Here is a 21,377-nt window from a genome sequence, read left to right on the forward strand (position 1 = left end):
TTACATTAGCCGTGTTCTTATCGATTATGAAACCTGATATTTTGCAATGGAAAAACAATGCTTAGCTCTTGTTTTTGCGACATAGAAGTTAAGGCACCTCTTTTACAAATTTGACCTCTCGGGTAAGCTAGCTAAGTGGTTAATGTTGCTTTTTGAGTTCGATTTGAAATTCGTGAGTCAAAAGTCAATCAAAGGGTAGGCTATTGCCGACCAACTTGTTGAAGCCCCTTCTCTTGAATTATTTCTTGCTTTAGACCTTTTCCCTAATGAGGATTTGTTAGCAATAAGCCAAGGGCCCATATGGGATATGTACTTCGATGGATTGAGATGTCAGACTAGTTCAAGAGCAGGTGTTGTATTGATGTCACCTAAAGGAAAACGAATCCCTCTTTCCTTTCGTTTAGAATTCCATTGTACTAACAACAACATCGTTGAGTACAAAGCCCTTATTGTTGGCTTGTGTGCTACGATTGCAATGGATGTAAAGCATATTCGTATTCATGGGAACTATGAACTTATTGTAAATCAAGTCATAGGAGCATATCGTGCCAAGCAATTGAAACTATCTCAGTATAAGGATCTAGTCATGACCATACTTAAACACCTCACTTATTCTATCGATTGCATATCTTGGAGAGAAAACCATCATGCGGATGCAATGGCAAGCATTGCTTCCCTTGTAGGCCTGGACTATAGTCAAAATGAGTATCATGTCTTAGTACAAGTTCTTCACTCTCTTGTTGTATCTGATCAACTTGAATTTGATAGTCTTATGTGTGCTCATATAGACTCGCAAGAGTGGTTTGAACATGTGTATAATTATCTTAAGAGTGGAAGTTATCCTAATGACGCTAGTAAGAGTATGCACGTCCGAATTCAAAAACTTGCTACTTGATATATCTTTTTATCTAATATTCTGTATCATAGATCATACAATGGTCTCCTCCTTCATTGTTTAACTAAAGTTGAAATACCTCTAGCCCTTCAGGAAGCCCATTCAGGTTTTGGGGGTTGACATTTTGGAGGTAAATCTTTGGTTCATAAGCTAATTCACATGGGGTATTATTGGCAAACAATGGAACAAGATTCATTTGGCTTTGTCAAAAAGTGCCCTCAATGTCGACAACATAGTAATCTTATTCGGGCTCCTACATAGGAGCTCCAAACTCAAGCCTCTATATGTCTGTTTTAGACCTGGGGACTAGATATTATTGTCAAGATATCTCCCCCTTCTTCTAAAGGTCATACTTGCATCGTAACCACCACAAATTACTTTACATAGTGGGTCGAAGCTATATCGCTAAGGTTCACCACTGGCAATGTAATTTTTTTTTTGGATAATTTTTTTTTTGGTTTTGGTTTACTTGCTACCCTTGTGTCCAATAATGGTACGCCATTTAAGAACAAGGAGGTGAAGCAATTTCTTGAAAAATTTCAAATTCAACATTGATTTTCTACACCATACTATCCTTTGTCTAACGGTCAAGTGGAAGCATCTAACAAGACTATTGAACATATCTTATGCAAAACCACTAGTAAACATGGTAAATATTGGCATACTTAATTAATATATGCACTATGGGTCTATCACACAAGTGTACGTATGGCTACAGGAACAACGCCCTATGACCTTGTGTATGGTGTTGATGTGATCATACCTTTAGAATTGGAAATCCCTTCACTACAAATTTCCCTTAAAGAGCTTATTGATGATGATTCTTATCGTACTCTTTGCCTTAATCAACTTGAGTTGTTAGATGAGTGCCACCTAAAGGCCCTTCAACATCTCCAAGCCTATCAAAAGTCTTCATCCAAGCAATATAACCAGAGCATCCTTCCTCGAAATTTCAAAATAGGTGACCTAGTTCTTTATGAGAATAAGAAGAATGTTAATGTGCTACCCGACCAAAAAGGAAAATTTAGTCCTAATTGGTTAGGTCCTTACATAATCATTTCTATATACGGCTCTAGTGCCTATAGTCTGTCTCATATGGATCTGGCACACCTCTTAAAGAGCCAGTGAATGCTTTGTACCTACGTTGATACTATGCATAGAAAGAATTTATGTGTCATAGGCATGACACTTAGTTCTCTAAGATTGTTTTGTTATGACATTTCTTCATCAACACAATTCCATATGTGTGTTATGAAGTGACTATGTGTGTGTGTATGTGACATACATGTAGGTTCCCTTTTATGCATATATCTACATCTCGAAGACATATTAAATTATCATAGAGTTTAATTAAACACGTGTATAACATATGTAAATTAATCATGATATACATCTAATCTAAAAATCCATCACATGAGTCTACATGATGAACATGAAATAAAAGAGCATCCATCCATGATAATGCAAGACATGGTCGAATTGAAGCATCATGTGTGTGTGTGTGTATGTGTGTGTGAATGTCTAGTCCCAATGTACATGTATCACATCACTTCAAACATCACGTGAATACTAGTATATGTGTTTATGAAAGTACATCAATGCATTTATATCAAAAGAATGCTATACATTGTTGTAAACAATGTGAATCTATACATTGTCAAAATATGCTCATGACTCTCCTGGGGCATGAGTCCCTGAGCCTGCTGGTGCTTGAGGATCCTGGTCCTAATGAGATGGCTGACGAATTGATGTTGAATGTGACCTCGTAGCTGTGGTGCTCCGTGAACGAAGTCCTCTTAGCTCTCCCCGCAACTTTGCGATGGTCTCCCTTCGAGTCATCAAGTCCTCCCTCAAGGTGGCCTCTTGCTATTGTGCCGCATCAAGATCTGCTATCAAATGGTGCACTCTAGGATGATCTAGGTCACTAGCTACACCTTGTTGTGTTGCTGAAACTTGTCGATGGAGGTCACGTGCCCTCTCAACACTCTCAACTCACGTTACAGCCCGGTCTCTCTCTCCAATGATGGTCTGCAGCTCCAACAGGGCTTGGTCCCTCTGTCCCGTCACTGTGGCCAGCTGCACTGCTCCCTACACCAGCTCCACTCGACCCTCCTCATATGTTGTCCTAAGCCATGCTACAAGCTAGAATAGATGTGCATGTCTATCCGTTGACTAGAGTGGCTAGTTCGAGTCCAGAATGGGACCTTGGATCTGGACGACTGGAACGGTGTTCGAGAGTGCTTGGTAGATGAAGATCTACCACTTAGTGATGCACTCTACAATCACAAACAATATCTCAATATCAGCATCTAAATCATACATGATATATGGTATTTGAAATCAAAAGAGAGAACTACATAACACAACTAAAATCACAAAACATACCGGGATTGCCCCTTTGCCAATCAGGATCTTGTGGATGCCCCTACGGTCTCTGTTGCAGGTGGTGGAACTAGAGGGGAAACAAGTGATTGTGGTAGCCCCCTAGGTGGTGAACCTAGTGGAGATTTGATTGGGCTTCGACTAGCTACCCATTGTCTCTATGTCAGCCTCTCACCCTCACCTCCTAAGGATGACTCCTCCACGTCTTCTCCTAACACACTGGCATCTCCCCCCTTGAAATTTGATGTAGAGTAGGGTGGCAACCTCTAGACCAACTCAAATTGATCAAATATCAACAATGGATCAGACTGTGAAACCCTATTCAACCTATTTAACATCAACTCACCCTCATTGCCAAGCAACCTTCCAAACTTGAAAAAATAGGCATAACTTTTCAAAGACACCTCATACCCATGATACCAAATTCTTTTTGGATACCCATTAAGGCCCATTCAAACATATCAGGAGATCTTAAGCACTTGTTTTAGAAAGTATAGGAGTTCTATGACTTGACCCTCTTGAACTGGGCCTAAATTGGTTCAATTTACAAAGCAACTACCCTTCAATCATGTAAGATTCACTCAAAACCTCAAAACAACATATCAATATGTTATAAAACATCTAAATCAACAACCTCTTGGGTTAGTCATGCATTCAAGACCCCAAAACAAGAAACCTTCATTTATCCTTGCAATTAGGAGGATTTAATGAAAATGACATCTCTACACCTCACACACCCTTGCAACCACTTAGAACACTTCCCATTAGACTTGCACATGATCACAAAATGTTCACATGGCCGACCATAACATCAATTGACTGAAACTCAACTTCTACACCTTCATTTGCATTGAAAATGCACAAAAATTCAACTAGTGCATCACCTTAAAAGAATCACAAATGACCACCTTTGCTTCCCAAACTCACACACATCTACTTTACATCATATCAGACCATTCCACTGAGTTAAAGTGGCATACAATGGGTGGAATGGTCAAAAACTACATTTTAGAGTTTCAAACCCTCCTTTAATGGCTTTGCACAGGTAGTTTTCAGAAAACAATTGCTATAACTTGCACTAAACTTAACTAAAATTCATGAAACTGGTGCCAAATGAAAGGTAATTCACCCCTCTTTCAAATGAGTCTGGTCTTGAGCCTTAATTCTTCCGTACCATTTCAGAATAATCGTTGCAACAAGACTGTTATTGTAAAAATCTAGAAATTGCAGTCAATAAAATGATCATAGCTACTTCAAATCTAAATAAAATTTAATGACACAAAATCCAAATTGAAGTAGTTCACTACTCTAACATATCCAATTGGTTTCCAATCAAAACATGATGAATTTCATATTGAAAAATGAAAGGAATCAGAGTGCAACATCCACAAATGCATAGGAAATTTCAATCTTATTGAGAAAATTATTCAATTTCAAAAATACCAACCTTAGATGGCATGCTAAGGGCCTATTTATTCCCATACAAGTGGAATACAAACTCAAAACTGTTCAAAACTAACTTTCAACCACATTTCAAAAAGTTGCTTTCAAAGTTGCAAAAATTGTCATGACAATAATGATAACTTTTACATTTTAAACCATATGGATCCCAAACTTTCCAAATTGGGTCTCAATACATCAAAATGGCCTCAAATGGCCTTATTTGCATAAAAAAACACAAAACAAACATAAAATTCAAATTTTGATCTTTTGGACCAAAACGATGTCTCTAGGGTGCTCCTGCACTAGCATTAGCTGAAAAGATGAGGGAAGGCCCTGATGTGCTCCACCACTCGAAAAAATCATGGGTCACACTGACATCATCGATGTCCAACTACGGTGGTATGACAACATCGTCGCTACCCTCTGGACTATCTCTAACGTCGTTGATGGTAGGTAGGGGTAAGTCTTGCGTTCACACGACGCTCCTAGTTGACCGAACATAGGTAGGAGCGACAGGAGGAATTGTTTGCACATGTTCAAATTGTTGCATGCATTGATGCTAGTAGTATGGGATGACTATGTGATCCTATCACCCGAGCAGGACCCTATTTCGATGCATCTGTGGCAATTGTGTCTGGTCTATGACCTAGACCGCCATCGCCCTGTACAACTGCCAAAATACATCCCTAATCTCGAGTCGGTTGATCGTGACCCTCTAGTATGTGAGGTCACCAGTCCTCCACTTGGCTTGTCAGAGTGGATACACGTGCTCGTGGCATATCCATTGGCATTAGACACCAATATCCCATAGGCCTCATGCATGTGATGTGCTTAAAAATCCACACTTGCAGTAGTGTGCAAGCTATGAGGCCGTGGAACTCATGATGTACATAGCATAATAAATCAATATATATGAGTGAGCATGCTCCATCCCCATGATAAGATGGTGCCCTTCTCCTCCATCTCCTGGACTAATGGCATGAAGCCTACAAATAGCTCCAAGCCATGTCCACCTGTGATCACCTGCAATGCTAGTGTCATGATCATGATGCCCTGGATCAATGGTGTCAGTCTCCATCCTTGCCTAAGGACACAAAAATAGAGATGGTCGGTCATGTGTATCACCTGACCTAGGCCCCACTCTTGTAGTGCTCATAGCTTCCGAGCGGATGATATGGCTAGTGACACTCATCAACCATGAATAGGTAGCCGCAGAATGTGGTATACGTCTATGAGTGTCACTGTCATCTCTCCTGTGGATAGGAAATGTAATGGTATCAACATACCACCTCTCCATCAATGCTCTCAACATCGGTGCATGGAATCAGAACTCTGACATGCGATACACCCACCAGAGTCCCACTCTCTGAAGTCGCTACCAATCTACTGCGAGCAACTCGTCTGCTAACTCACATAGCAGGCTGAGGATGTGTTCGGATGTATGATCTCAGACCTCCATCAATACTTGCATGATAAAGGAACATACATCAGTTCCATGTGCATTCAAATGGACAATTGTGCATCATTTGGATGCCAACGCGTTTGATAGACGGTAATGCATCCTGTGGATGCCAACACGTACACCAAACGACAACACGTCAATGTTCGAGGGATGAACGTGTGGGTCCAGGACCCTAGTGCATCCCTAGGATGCCCACGTTGCTGCATAAATGAAATTTACTATAAAATGTATGAAATTCAACCAAAAAGTGCGATTCAAGGCTCACTTGCTTTGGCTGCTCACCCTGCTCCACGATAGTGCACAACTCCTCAATCCTGCTCGCTCTATGCTCTCGTCTACGTGACATTTTTTCTTAGGCTCTATATAAATCTTAGGGAAAATGCTCGCGATGAATAGTGATAATGACCCTTCTAAGGGCCCACTCCTTGAGTATATAGCCGAATTTCTCCAGCCCCTTTTTGTGGCGATTCTAGCTCATCCTCCTTCCCATTTTCCCCACCTCGTTGGGGGAAAAACACGAGGGGGCATATACTCATCCTTTATCAATTTTTTTTTCACTTCTAATCTATACTAACATCTCTTAAGCATTCTTCTCACTGTGGTAGCTTCCTCTATTTTTTACACTAACAACATTTTGTCTTTGCAATGTCTAAATTTTCACGATGGACACTGTAGCTTTCATAGAGTACTGGGGGCATTACTCGTGTTTTCCTGATTGACCTTTGCGGCCTCTACAATATCCTTTTTGTTAAGTATTTACTACATTTAATACACTGCATGAGTTTAATAAATTTATCTTTCTAGACTACTTTAGTGTACTTGATCCCTTAAGTTGATCAATTCACTAAAGTGTGGAAAAAATGTAGTGTCCTAAATTATGCCTAGGGCATTTATGACATGCATTTTGACTGGTGCATTTGTGATAAGGTCCATGATCAAGATTTCACTACTTTGACATCATGGACTCAAAAGACAAAGTGTCCCCAATCGCCCTAAAAGCCCATTTGGGACTATCTTGGTCTAGATGGTAATGTGATGCGCAAACATCTATGTGTCACGCAAATGTCCTAACAGATTCCCAAATCTAGAATCACATATCCCATATCAGGCCTTCTCTGACACATGTCCCTTTGCTTGAGCGTGTCTATAACGACTATTCCCACCCATTCTTTGCATTTAAATTCCATCCTTTTGCTCATGGAAAGCTCTAGACACTCTGGGAAAGAAAGATATCTAAGGAATTACTCTCTTACATTCTTGGATCTCATGCTTTGGCTCTTGTTGTGATCACATGGCTATTATCTTGCAACAACAACACTATCTTGAGCTTTGTCACACTCTCATCTCAAGAGAGAGGTTTGGCTTGAACGCTTTGTCTTCTCTCTTATCTCTTCTCTTATCTCTTATCTCACTATTTCTAATGTTGCATGCTTTGCATTGTCGTATATTTAAATGTATCTAAAGTTTAGGTCCATTTAATCTATCATTTATCTTGTATCTATTGCAATAGGGATTTTCCTCCATTAAGTGGGGTTAGTTTCCATTACAAATATCTCTTTATCCAATCTATCTATCCGATTGTTCGTGGCGGTAGAAACACCAAAACGAGGGTTTGACTGAGGAAAACCCCTATAAAGCCCCAACATTTTCTCCCGTCTCTCTGTGTGCAGGTGTTGAATAGGTTCTGCGTTGATAAAGGCGAACTCTAGAATACTTCTGGCGTGTTTTCAGGTTTTTGTGTGTTCGGACAACAACGCGGTGCACTGATGTCCCCACAACGTGATGGCATCCAAAACCCAATATTGAGCAAGTTCTCTGGTATAATTTGTTTTCTATTTATGTATTCCTTTGATAATTAAAATTCCTTTATTTTGTCATGTACTTTAATAATTTTGTAGTTTAAATACATTAGTTTGGTGATTCTTTATTCATTATATTTTCATCTCTTGGCTCACCTTTAGTGCTAATTTAAGTGAGGTAGCGGTTGTTGGTTTGTTCTTTGAGATTCATCATCTTATAGATAACAAATCCCCTCCTCTACAAACAGACTACTAAAGGGTTTGGTCATTTTGGAGTCCATTTTCAATGTTGATGATCATGTTAGAAAAGGTAAAGTAGACATGAAAATCAAGCAAGAACACTTTTAAAAAGTCACCATTTTCAAAGAAAAACTACTCAAACTTGGCAAGGTATGTACACATATTTTTATTCAGCTTTGCAAAGAGTATACTAGTGTTTTTTTTCGGAGTATAGTCATTTAAAAGGTTTTGGTCCTAAGTTAGCATGCCATACCATTGATTGAGATTCCAGTACTAAACCTGTGAGACAAAAAAAGGACCTTTGAATACAAAACTTGAGCCCCTTATGAAGAAAGAATTAAACAAATTGATAGAGGGCACCATCATATTTTCCATCAAACATACATCCCGAGTTTCCAAATTAGTACATGTGAGGAAAAAAAGGGGAGATAAGACAACGAGTTAATTTGAGAGACTTGAGTAGGGCCTCTCTAAAGGACCACTATCATTTTACCTCAATGGAACAAATATTGCAGGTTGTTTCAAGTTCAAAATACTTCTCTCTTATTGATGATTATTTTGGTTATAACCAAATTTTGGTAAAGGAAGAAGACCAATTTAAAGCAACATTCACTTCTAAACGGGGAACCATAACTTACAAGAAGCTGACCTTTGGTTTGTCAAATTGATGCTAAACATATTAAAGAACCATGGACATAGAATTCTAATGATTGATGAACAAAAATGTACTTGTATACCTTGATGACATTACAATATTCTCCAAAGATGCTAAAGATCAACTGATTTAATTTCTCAACACCGAGACCTTAGATTTACCTTCTTGAAGCTATTGTTTCAATTTTCAATTCACTCCCAATATGGCGTTTGATGAGCCTATGTTTTGTCTCTTTTTATAGCGTTTTATCATACTTTAGTTATGAATATTTAATAAATGATGATATAATTGTAGCATTATAAATTGTATCCACATACAATTTCATCCTCACTTAGACCTCACCTTGGTGTTTTGAATTTTGATGCCCGATGACCATCTTCTCCGCCTTCTCCCCAAATCAGAGTCCTAATTCTCAAGACCTGGGTACCCAATGCCCTAGTCCTCTCAATCAAGACCCAAATTTGATCCTCACAATGGTCACATCAAGTGAGTGGGAAATTAACCCTGTGTCGGCCTACTCTGAAAATTCAAATAATTTTCAAGTAGTCAAGCATACAAGGAGGTCTACCCCTCTCATTTGAAACCTAATCTATCTAATGATCCTAATTGCACTCTAGCAAATTCAATTCAAGTGAGCAAGAAATTAGATATTCATCAAGCATCAGAGAGGAAGTGAAGTCAAGTTCAAGCATTCAAGATGACATCCATGATCAACCTTCCATGAATACATTCTACAAGACATCCTAAAACCCTTGTATGAGGATTCAAGTAAGCTTCATCAAGGTATACATTTCAATTACAACATTTCATTTCACATCCAACCTTTTCCTCAAAAAGAAAGCACCTTGTTGTAAATTTCCATTACAATTATTACTTCAATTTCAAGGGTAATTCCTAAATCAAGGTTTGACCCAAGGAAAACCCTTATCCACACCCATTTTCCTCTCATTCTGTGCGCAAGGAATTGACTTGGATATTTTGATAGAGTTGATGATGACAAACAAGTTCAAATTTTGACAAAGAAAAAATCAAAGGACCATGATGAATCTTTGCTATCCAGTCCCAAAAAACAGCCTAAACTTTCAAGAACAGGTTTCAATTCTCTTCTTCTATTGAGATCCTTGTTTGTGGATCTGTTGGATATTTGTAGCAATCTGCTTTTACTGTTTCATCTTAATTATTCATTGTTCTACCCTAATTCCACAATTCACATCCAAATTTCAACTAAAAGAGGGTGGCAAACAAAACTAGTGAATCTAATCAGAATTTCAACCCTTTTCCTATTTGGATTGTGGCTAGATCTATTGGTTTCACTCCTTTCAATATTTTGGTCTTGTAGGTAAGACTAGTGGTTCTGTTATCTTAATTGGTGAAAACCTAGTTTTTCTTCACCCATACAGCTTGGTGGACTTGACTTGTTTCATGCTTGTTTCTGATTTATTGTCTCAAATCTAATTTGTATACACTTAACATTAATGTTTGCACTCATATATCATATTTGCAATTGAAGTATATAAATTTAGTGGTTAATTTTATATTAAAAACCCAATTTATTATTCTAGAATTGACTTGTGGTTTGCATAATTTTTCAGTTGTGTTTTGAGATCTAATTATTATAGCATGCTATGTTTAGATTTAGATGCATCTAATATCCAGTATAATAATTCACATTGTTTAATTTATTGGTTAATCCATCTTTTTTACAAGGAATTGCACTGCTTAATCATAGATTCCAATCTTTGCATCCAATTTTCCCTCCTTTGTGCATGAGTTTTGTTACGCTTAGTCCTACATACAATATTCAAATGAGAAGAAGTTATAGGCATAGGGTTTCCCAAAGTTTAAACGGTAAGGATATGGAGTCGTAATTGGATAACTTATTCCATGTGAATGTTGGTGCTTCCCTAATCCAACAAATGACATCACTTATCCCCATTCTCCTCATACTTCTCATGATGTGGATGAATCACTAATTAGGGTTACTATTGACTACTTGGAGAAGATTGATAATGAATTTTAGAATCATCAACAATGGATGGGTCAACAATACCTAAATAGTGAGGCAATCCTCTTGATTGAAGGATAAAAAAGAATGGTGTAAAGTGATAAGATAGGTGTGGATTTTTTGTGTGGCCTTGCTCATATTATTGATACTAATATTATGCCAATCAAATTTTTTGCCAAAGTCCTTGGTTACTCTCAACCCATTAGCCAAGTTAACCATTCCATTCCTATGCCTACATCCTTCCCTAGTGTGCCTATATCTACATCTTCCATCATGACTACTTCCACACAAAATTTTAATCCTACATATGTTAGTCATGGGGGCAATCCTATTGATCAATATTCTTACATACCTCCTTCTGTGAATCTTCCATTTGTTTCACAAATATCTACAATACCAACATGATGTTCCCCCTCTTTATTCTCAACCTCCACCTACTTACAACAATGTTACTCCTCCATCACAATCCAATATGTGTAATTTCAATCCATCCACCAAAGCAACCATTAATAACCTAGTTGAAACTGTTACAACCTTACAACATCAATTGGATTCCATAACTCAATCCAAGTTCAATGTTCCCACACTTGATTTAGCAAGCCTAGTATCCAATGACATTGTCTGTGCTATTCCTCCTAAGCATATGGAAGTTCCTCAATTGGAGTAATACAATAGAAAATGTGACCCCTTATGTGAAGACATTTCAAACTTTTTGTAGTGATTTTTCTCATGACTAAAGAATGATGGCTAAATTTTTTACTAAAACCTTTAGAAATAAAACCTTGCAACGGTATTGTTCTTTGTCTCCTTATTCTATTACTTCTTTTCAACAATTGGCTAATGGTTTCATTCAACAATTTCAAAATAGCATTGGTCCTAAGATTACTTTGACTGATTTGTTTCATTGTATGCATGGAGTTAAAGAAAAAGTGATTGATTTTATTGGTAGATATAAACATTTGCATTCACAAATTTCTTATTTTCTGCCTGATCATGATGTTCGAAGAATTTTTATTGCTAATTTACAAAAAATATATTAGAGATAAGATTATATTTTTTGAGTTTACTTGTTTTACGCAATTGTGTAGTGCTTCATAATTATCAGCTTCAAGTGAGTCAATTTGAATCATACTCTTCAATGGCTTCAGTTGATAAGAGTGAGAATCCTCAACAATTGTTTGTAAAGTTCAAACAAAACAAATGTCTCATCAAGATAAATGACATCAATACTCAAGTGGAAACCATGACATTAGGTGTGGCCCCTTTATCCAAATACTTTAGAAAATAATTAACTCCTCTTTATGAGTCTTTGCATAATATAATGTTAAGGTTGATGAATGCTAATGTGTTGCAACTTTCTCCCATCAAACCAATTGACAATTCTAAACCAATTCTAGCTTCCCATTATCCCAAAGCTTTTTGTCAATATCATCATCAACCTGGCCACAATACTGAGAAATGTTACAAGTTGAGAAATAAGATCCAATACTTTATTGGTAACAATACCATGTTTGTCCGGGGTTAAAGTTTCTTGAGATTGTGCTTTCTTCTAAAATTCTGAGAGACAACAAAGAGGATAGTTTGATATGGAGGGAAACCCCAGATGGGAAGTATTCTGTGTCCTCGACTGTGGCTATCCAAAATAAAGTTGTGGAAGATATTCCTATTTGCGATAAAGTTTGGAATAAGAAGTTAGTTCCTAAAGTTAATATCTTTTTTTGGATCTTTATCCAAAACAAGGTATTAACTCTGGACAACCTTCAAAAGTGAGGATTTGTTTTTCCTAATAGGTGTTCTCTTTGTTGCAGGGCAGAAGAGTCTGCTTGCCATATTCTCCATCAGTGTACTTTCAACCAGGAAATTTAGAAAATTATTTTAAGTAGGTGGAAGCTAAGTTGGGTTTTTCCGAACTCTCTTGGGGAATCCTGGCAGCAATGGCACTACCCTAACTCCAACCCAAAGATTGTGGAGCTTTGGAAACTTACCTTCCCTAATGTTATCTGGAATATTTGGAAAGAGCGCAACACCATGATTTTTAGGGATAAAAGTGCCAACCCTGAAGTGGTGGTGGATAAAATTTATAGGAGTATCTTTGAATGCATCAATGGTATTGATGATGGACCAGTTGCTAAAGAAGACTTCAATGACAGGTGGAACCTTTCCACTACCAAATCTAGTAAGGAGAAGGGCAAAGAAGGTCTTTCTTGGTGTTTTCCACCTCAGGGATGGATAAAGGCCAACTTTGATGGGGCTTCTAAGGGGAATCCGGGTAAAGCTGGTTATGGGGGCATTGTCAATAATTTTGCTGGAAGTTGCCTAGTGGTGGTTGCTGGTCATTTGGGGAGTCAAACCAGTCATTTCGTTGAAGCCTCAGCTACGCTGAATACTCTAATTATTGCTAAGAACCTAAATCATGATAAATTATGGCTTGAGGGAGACTCACTTAATATTATTAAGTGTTTGAAGGGAGAAACCGAGTCATCATGGTCCATTGAAGACATTATTTTGAAAGCTAGGTATATAATTGCTAGTTTTAAAGTAATAATAATAGAACATACCTTTAGAGAGAAAAATATGGTGGTAGACTGTCTGGCGAACCTAGGTGTTAACTCCGAATCTCAAACAATTTGGCACAGGGAAGACGTTAATATGAGTATTAAAGAGCTCCTCAGAAAGGATAGATTTACGAGGAAAGAAGGACCACATAATCATGATAGTTGATATGAGTAATTTATGCATTGACAGAAAGGTAATGATTACTTGGCAAAGTGGCAGAATCCAAATCAGATATAATATCACTTCGCACACTTTGTGGGTCATCTTTTTCAAAATCTCGAGAGACAACAGGAAGAAAGTTTTGAGTTTGCAGAAGAATAGAGGTGAAAGTCTGAAATTGAATATGTGACGTGATTTAAGGAGGGAGGAACCAGACAACATGTCCAGATGGAAGGATATGCCAAAAGTTTGGGTGAAGCTGGAAAAAGGATCCCTAACGAGTTTCATGGAGAAGCTGGTTGATTACGACAAAGGTAGGGTTAATCTCATAGTCTCCAAAATTTTTGAAAATTGGAGTAATGGGTCCTTTAAAATCTATGGCGTGAGGTTCAAATTGGACGCAGGCCTCATCGTGACTGTGACAGGTATGCCCCACTCAAGGCTCAAATTTTTTAGAGATCTTAAAGTTTCCAATAATGCAGTAAATCTTTTCCCATGTAAGGAAAAGGAGAGGGCTAAAATTGGAAAAGCCACAGGGGGTTATTATGAAGCCTCCAATATTAAGAAAATCTAGGGCTGAGTTTTGAATGCCATAATGGAATACATAACTGTTGAGGGCCGCTTTTCCAAGGCCCACACTTATCACTTTGTGTTATTAAACCACTTCAGGCATGAGAAAAGGGTCTCCCTACCCTACTATCTCTTCAGGTCCCTTTCTAGGTCACTCAATAAACACAACAAGAATCCCTCAAATCTGGTGCTCCATTGTGGGCTCTTGTTGCTCATTTATGAGCACTGTAAAATCCTTGCCATGTAGGAAAATAAGAGGTTATCCGCTTCTCCAGGGAAAGGCAAGAGAAAGCTGGAGGAAGGTGAACCTAGCAAGGAGGAGGCTACTTCTAGAAAAAAAAGCAAGAGTGCCACTGGGATGAAACCCCATGATGAAAAGAATGACACAAAGGAAACTGAAAAGAGGGCAGTGAAATAGAAATAGACAAGTCAGAGGGTGAGGACAGTTGGAAAGACGAAGATGTGGATGTAGAGGATGAAGAAGGTGATAACGAGTCTGACAATGATAGCCCAATTCACAGTGCTAGCTTAGGCAACGACAACAACCAACCTATGGTGGATTTGGATGATAAGGATAATGCAAAAAAAGATTTGAATTCTGAGAGGGAGAAGAACAAGGAACCCGAGAAGGATATGACTAAGGATAGTTTGAGTGAGGATAAGGAAAGCACTGGAGAAAGGTTATTCCTGGATAACCTTAAAAAACTCACTGAGGCTAGATTGGGTTATGACAGATGGACATATGAACTATTCAAGAACCTAGAAAAAATGGGAAATAGATGGATGAGAAAAGGAAGGAAGATGACATGAATCAAAAGCAATGGAAGCAAGAAATGGAGGAAAAAGTTAAAAAAATGGCAGCTCGGATTGACTATCTGGAAGAAGGGAAAGTGATGATGAAAAACCTGCTGGGTATTATCCTAAATATCTTGTCTGTAGTTACAAAGAACCTAGAGGATATTTCGAAGGTCCTCAGTAACTCCAGCTCTCCCAAACCGGTGGTGGACCTTGACATGGATGAAGATGCAATCGAGATTGGAAGTGGGGAAGCTACACCTGGTGGAGCAGCAAAGAGAACTAGAGTGAGCGTTAAGAAAGTTGCTTCTGCTTTTGCTAAGGATATCCCTAATCTTAGGGATAATATCAAAGACCTGTATGGGATTAGAAGTAACTTGGCTAATGCCCTGAAAAATATAAATTAGTTCCTTTTGTCGGGTCTAGCTGGTTTTTTGCTAGTTTTTTGGGGCTTTTAATTGGTTTTTTCTAGTTATTTTGTTGGTTTTCCTAATGTTTGTTCCTCCTGGTTTCTTAATGCTTTTATCTTGTAAGGTCCTTTTGTAAAGGGTTTAGGGGCCCCTTCAAAACCTGCTTACTTTAATAAAAAAAATACCATATTTGTAGTTGGTGTTGATGACAAAGGGAATAAATCCATAGCTCCTCCTAATCAAAACCTCCAAATATTTACAATTTGTTGGCTTCTCATTATACCATGTTGTTGAGTTTGAGCCTCTTTCTATTTCTCCTAATGATCTTGGCATAGAATCTAATAATGATGTGAAGGTTGTTGACAAACCTACACCTCCAAAAGACTTATGCATTACTTTCAATCCTAGTGAGACTATTGTTGCACTTGATGACCCATTATATATTAGTACAAAGATCAAAGAAAAAATATTATGAGGAGCGCTCATTGATCCAGTGTGTATGGTGAATGTGATTATTGAAGAACATCTTTATACTCAAGAATTGAATCAAGTAACATATGATAAATTTGATGTTATGGTTAAGGTGTATGATGGTTTTTCTTGCCCTACTATTGGTTCTATCAACCTTCCCGTTGAGGTTGTTACTAAGTGCTTAGATGTCACATTTGCTATCATTCCTACATTAGATCAATTTTGTGTCAAGTTGGGACATCCTTGGCTCTCTTCCCTAAAATCTATCCCTTCTAAAAAATTCATAAATGTTTGAAATACCCTCATAATGGCTATTATAATGATTAATCATATCCTTCACCAACTCATGGTGAAGCATAAAAATTTCACTCTTGGTTACTTTTGGCCTAAACAACTTGAGCCTCTTAAGCCTTGAAATGATATCCTTTTGTAATATTATCAAAAATAAAAATAAAAACGATATGATCATGGCCTTGAGTAAACCTAGAGACACTACCCCCATGGACATTACTCCTCCTCATAATGGACCTGGTATACTTCCTACTCCTATTTCTCCTATATATGCCTCAATCCCACCTCCTACATCCTACAAAGGAAAGCATTTGGCATCAAGTATCTCTCAGCCTATCTAGGCTTATTTCATTCCCCCCCTATAAGGGAATAAAATAAGCTATTCTATAGATCCTCAACCTGTGAAAGCCTCAACTAAAATTAAAAGGAATCATTGTGTGAGAGAACGCCAATGAAGATGTCGTGCTAGGGCTCACGAGCTTGCTTCCCAAACCATTTCCTCCTTGAAGAAACCAAATGTTGACTTGGTCCCATTTGTCCAACCTTCGCCTAACCCTAGGGAGGAAGTTCAACTCAAATCACCTAAATTAAAAAAGCTTAAGAAAAATGATAATTCAATTTATTTTTGTTTAAAGATCACATTTTTATCAATATAGATGATGATATGGATGATGAGAATGGTGTTCATGCCAACAATGTTGATTCTAATGATATGTATGAGCTTGTTGAAATTAATCATCAGTTATATTCATATTTTTCAAAAGCATTAATCCCAGCTTCTAGTGATAAACAAAGTAATTAATCCTTAGAGCATGGTCTTTGTTTGGAACTTGCAGTAGCTCCATCTGTTGTGCTGGAAGTGAATCCTCTTGCATCTTATCCACCATCTGTAGATGATATTAAACAATATTGGGAGGTAGATGATTTACTTGACTAGCTTCATTTGTGTTGTGGATTCTCTTTTGTGTGTTTGTGTGTTCGTAATGTGCTTCCCCCTGTAATGTGTTGCTTGGCATGTTTTTGTGTTAGGTTCTTTTTGGATGACCCTTGTTACTCCATTGGTGTAAGGTAATAAAGAGTCCAAATCCATTGTGACATTCCTCTATTTGAATCCCAATTATTTTATATGTCGTATCTAGGTAATGTTGTACATGTGCTATTAATCATAAATGTGCTCTTGTGTTTTCTACTTGGATATGATGCAAAGCATTGAGATCTCTTTTTGGTCTCTTCCATGTTGACTCAAAAAGACATTTATTTGTTATCTCTTGTTCTCCTCTTCTATTGTGTTCTTAGTTCCACCACCTTTGGGGGATGAGATTGATTGAATACAAATATTCTTGATATACATTATTTATCATAAGAGCATACTAACCCCAGAGTTAGTGGATCCCTTATGTTCTTTTTCCTCTATGTTTTGTGAGCATTATCCTTTGATTTGTCCTTTGCATCTCATTATGGTGACATGCTTTCCTTTTGGATGTATGCTACCTTAAATTTATTTCTCCAAATAAGACATACATAATTGTTTTAACATGAGGGCATACACTCCACTCAATTTTACACTTTATGCACACACCATGGTGTGTTTTTAATACTCAAGTTACTTTGCAAACTGTGAGATTTTGCCAAGATCAAGAGGCAATGGAAAGCATAAATAAGAAAGAACAAAATAGATGATAGGAATAAACTGTACTCTATTAAGATGAAAATATTGATCAATTGGATCATCAATCGTTACATACAATGAATATGAGCCTACTTATATAGGAAAGGCTATATGGATATGTGAGAACACAAACATGAAATGTGGCTCAATAAGAAACAAGGGTAGGTAGGAGAAACAATATAATATTCCACATGAGGTGGATCACCCACTGAATGTGGAATGTAACAACAAGATAAGTCCACAAAAGGTGGAAATTCTCCTACACACACTATCCCAATGTGGCACAAACACCCAAGTGTCTCATACCCGAACTACTATGAAATGCATTTCCTACATAAAATTAGGTATAGTGTAATAATATCCAAGATGAATAATTATTTACATGAACACCCCCCCTTAAGTGCAACCTAGGGGAATGCACTTAAGTCTACAATGGAACTAAGCAATGCAAGATGGGTCTCGGCTACGAGGCCATGTTAGGTACCCATGTGCAAATGTAAATGCATGAAAACCAATGCAATGAAATCTCTCACAAAGTGGGGAAAGAGAGAAAAACCCAATGGGAAAAAACCCTCCCCCAAAAGAGAGATGAAAACTAGATACAAAGAACTCTCATAGATGTATGTGAAGGACAAAACCCCCTGTGAGGAAAAAGTCCCCCCCCATATGAGAGAAGAAGAATAAGAGAGAGAATAGGAATCAATGTGGAATCTGCACCAATGATAGAAGCTCGATGATGAATGAAGAAACTATTCCACGAACGTCGAACCACGTTCCTCCCCTTAGGAAGAAACAAAACCAAAGGTGTATCCATGAAGTCTCCCCAATCATTAAAGGGAAGATGTAGAAAAAATACTCATGATGAAAGGAATCTCTGAAAACTGCTCAAGTATCCCCATGTCGATGCTGAAAGTTACCCCCTCCGAAGGTGGTAAACTGCACCACACTGCTAAAAAAGGCACTCCAAGATCTAGTGGAGAAAAATGTAGAACAATATCCAAAGACTCACACGTCTCCTCAAAAGATAAAGAGACCTCCTCCAACTGCTGGACAAAAGTATCCACAATCATGTCAACCTCTAAAGATTGATCATGTAGAGAATACACAAGAGGGTCAAAGTGATCCCTCACAACAATCGAAGAAGGATCATCTTCATCAAAGAGAAGATGAATTTCATCAATGATGACTCCCAAATCTACAATATAGTACTCCACAAACAAACCTGCAATGTATGTCAAGTAGGCATCCTAATGAACTGAAGCTGGAAGACATGGAATATCCTACTGCACTGACACACAAGAGGGCAAAACTATCACACTAGCTACATCATCAGGTGCAATAGGTGGTGTGATATCAAGAGAAGGAGATGAAATGCAAGGCTCAAGAATGGGGTCACAAGTGAGAATCCCCAAGTTCAAATGCCCAAAGTTCTCCTTAAAATCTGAATCATCAACATAGGAAGTATCAACCTCATCAATAGGACCAAAATGTGAAAAAGAGGACAACCGAGATGCATGGTCAACCACCCCAGTTGCAATGATAGCTCCACTCTCCAAGTCTCTAATGATAACTGAATCAGGTGCGAACTCCACAGTTTTCTTAGTTGCCCCACGTGTGATTTGATAGATGGAAAGAAGATTGTTTGTCAAATGGGGTACACACAACACATCTCCTAATCACATCCATGTATGCATGATTTCCCATCAAAATCTGTGGCATGTGGCAAGGCTCAAATGTAGAAAACATAGACTACAAAGATGCCATATGATGAGAAGCCCCCGAATCTAGAAGCCATCTCCTTGAATCATGACTTGTAGTAGCACAAAGAGATTGTCCCTTTCCTTTATCTGTCCCAAAAGAGTGATACTTTCCCTTAGAAGAAGTCAATGTAGACATTCTAGAAGGTAGGTTAATTTTATTCTTATCAAGAAGATTCTTCAACTCATCAATATCCTTCTTATAAAAATGATGCTCATCATGTCCCGACTTCTTGCAATATCCACAAAAAAGATTATCCTTATATGATTTCCTCTTAGGTGAGAATGGTGAATCACCTTGTTGTGGAGAGGAAGATTGTGCTCCATCTTGTTGGGGTTTTGACTTAGGTTGCTTTTGATTCTTGCTTTTTCCTTGATTTCTTTGATTCCCTTTATTAGCCACCAAAACTTGTGACTTTGAAGATTTGAGAATCCCCATCATGGTCAACTTAGATTGCTCAAGTATCAAAATCTCTGTGAATGAATCAAATGAGGGAGAAGTGTATGAGGAACCTTGAGCTAACCTATGGGTGTGAAAGCTAGATACAAAGGCTGCATACTCTAAAGAAAGCTTGTCCAACAAGTTATAAACCAATTGAACATCCTTTTTGTCAATTCCACAATCCTTTAGCTTTTCTCTTAGCTCATTTGATTTTGTGACATAATCTTAGATTGTATCAAAATCCTTGGGATCCAAATTTGTGAGTTCACTATCAAGCTTATAGCCCTTAATCTCATCAACTTGACCATATAATTTCTGAAAAATATCCCAAGCCTCTTTAATTGTGGTACACTTATCAATGTGAAAAATGAGGTCATCTGATACATACTTTCTAAGAGTTCCAATTGCCATAGCATTTTTAGTGAACCATTCAATTTGAGCATTAGGATCAGCCTTAGCATTAGGTGGTGCTGTAGTAGTTCCAATTACATAATGAATGAGTCTTTTTTTCATTAGTTTACTCCATGCCTTAGTCTTCCATGATTCATAATTATGAAGAGTTAAAAGTGGAAATTTAGGAGAACCCATAGCACCAAAATGAAAAAACATAAAATAGAGAGAGACACAATCACACAAGACACCCCTCCAAAATACTCAATCAAGAACAACCCCCCCCCCCCCAAAAAAAAAATAAAAAATGGTGATTTGACACTTTATATTTAGTGTGTATACAATGAGCTACTTGCAAAACAAGGCAAAGTGGACTTTTGATTTCAATTACAACTTCTCAAAATGAGATATAAGAGACTTCAACAAATACTGCTAGTGATCTAAACTGAGATCCAAGCAAAATACAAGTACCAAATAGGCCAAAAAAAGACCAAATATTGAAAGTACAAGTTCTACTCAAAATCACTACAAACAAATGACATATTATGAAAGTAGATGAAAAATTATGCACTTTAAAAAAAACAGCACCTGAAAAGGAGGTCGTATGACCCCAAACGAAGGCTCCAAAGTTGTAAAAATTGGGATTTCGCGATTTTAGAAAAACCTATATCCGAAAATCAGAAAACTCCTGCACCACTATACAGATCACAAAATTCTACCCCAAAAGAAAAGATATTGCTCGAAAAAAGGAGTCCGGATGAGTGAGATATCACTATTTAAAAATTGCCTGCAAAATTATAATTTCTGGAAAATTTCCGTCGTAGCTTCAAACTTCAAATGCCTCTAGATTTGGCCTCCGAAGTCCGATTTGGATGAAACAAAAGGAAAAACTAACTTTCTTGGACCTCCTCAATCGAATGGTAACCTCAGATTTGACCTATCAAGCTTCAATAATAACTTGCAATAGAAAGCTCCAAAATATACAA

Source organism: Cryptomeria japonica, chromosome 10 (assembly GCF_030272615.1).
Source record: "Cryptomeria japonica chromosome 10, Sugi_1.0, whole genome shotgun sequence".
Classification (NCBI taxonomy): Eukaryota; Viridiplantae; Streptophyta; class Pinopsida; order Cupressales; family Cupressaceae; genus Cryptomeria; species Cryptomeria japonica.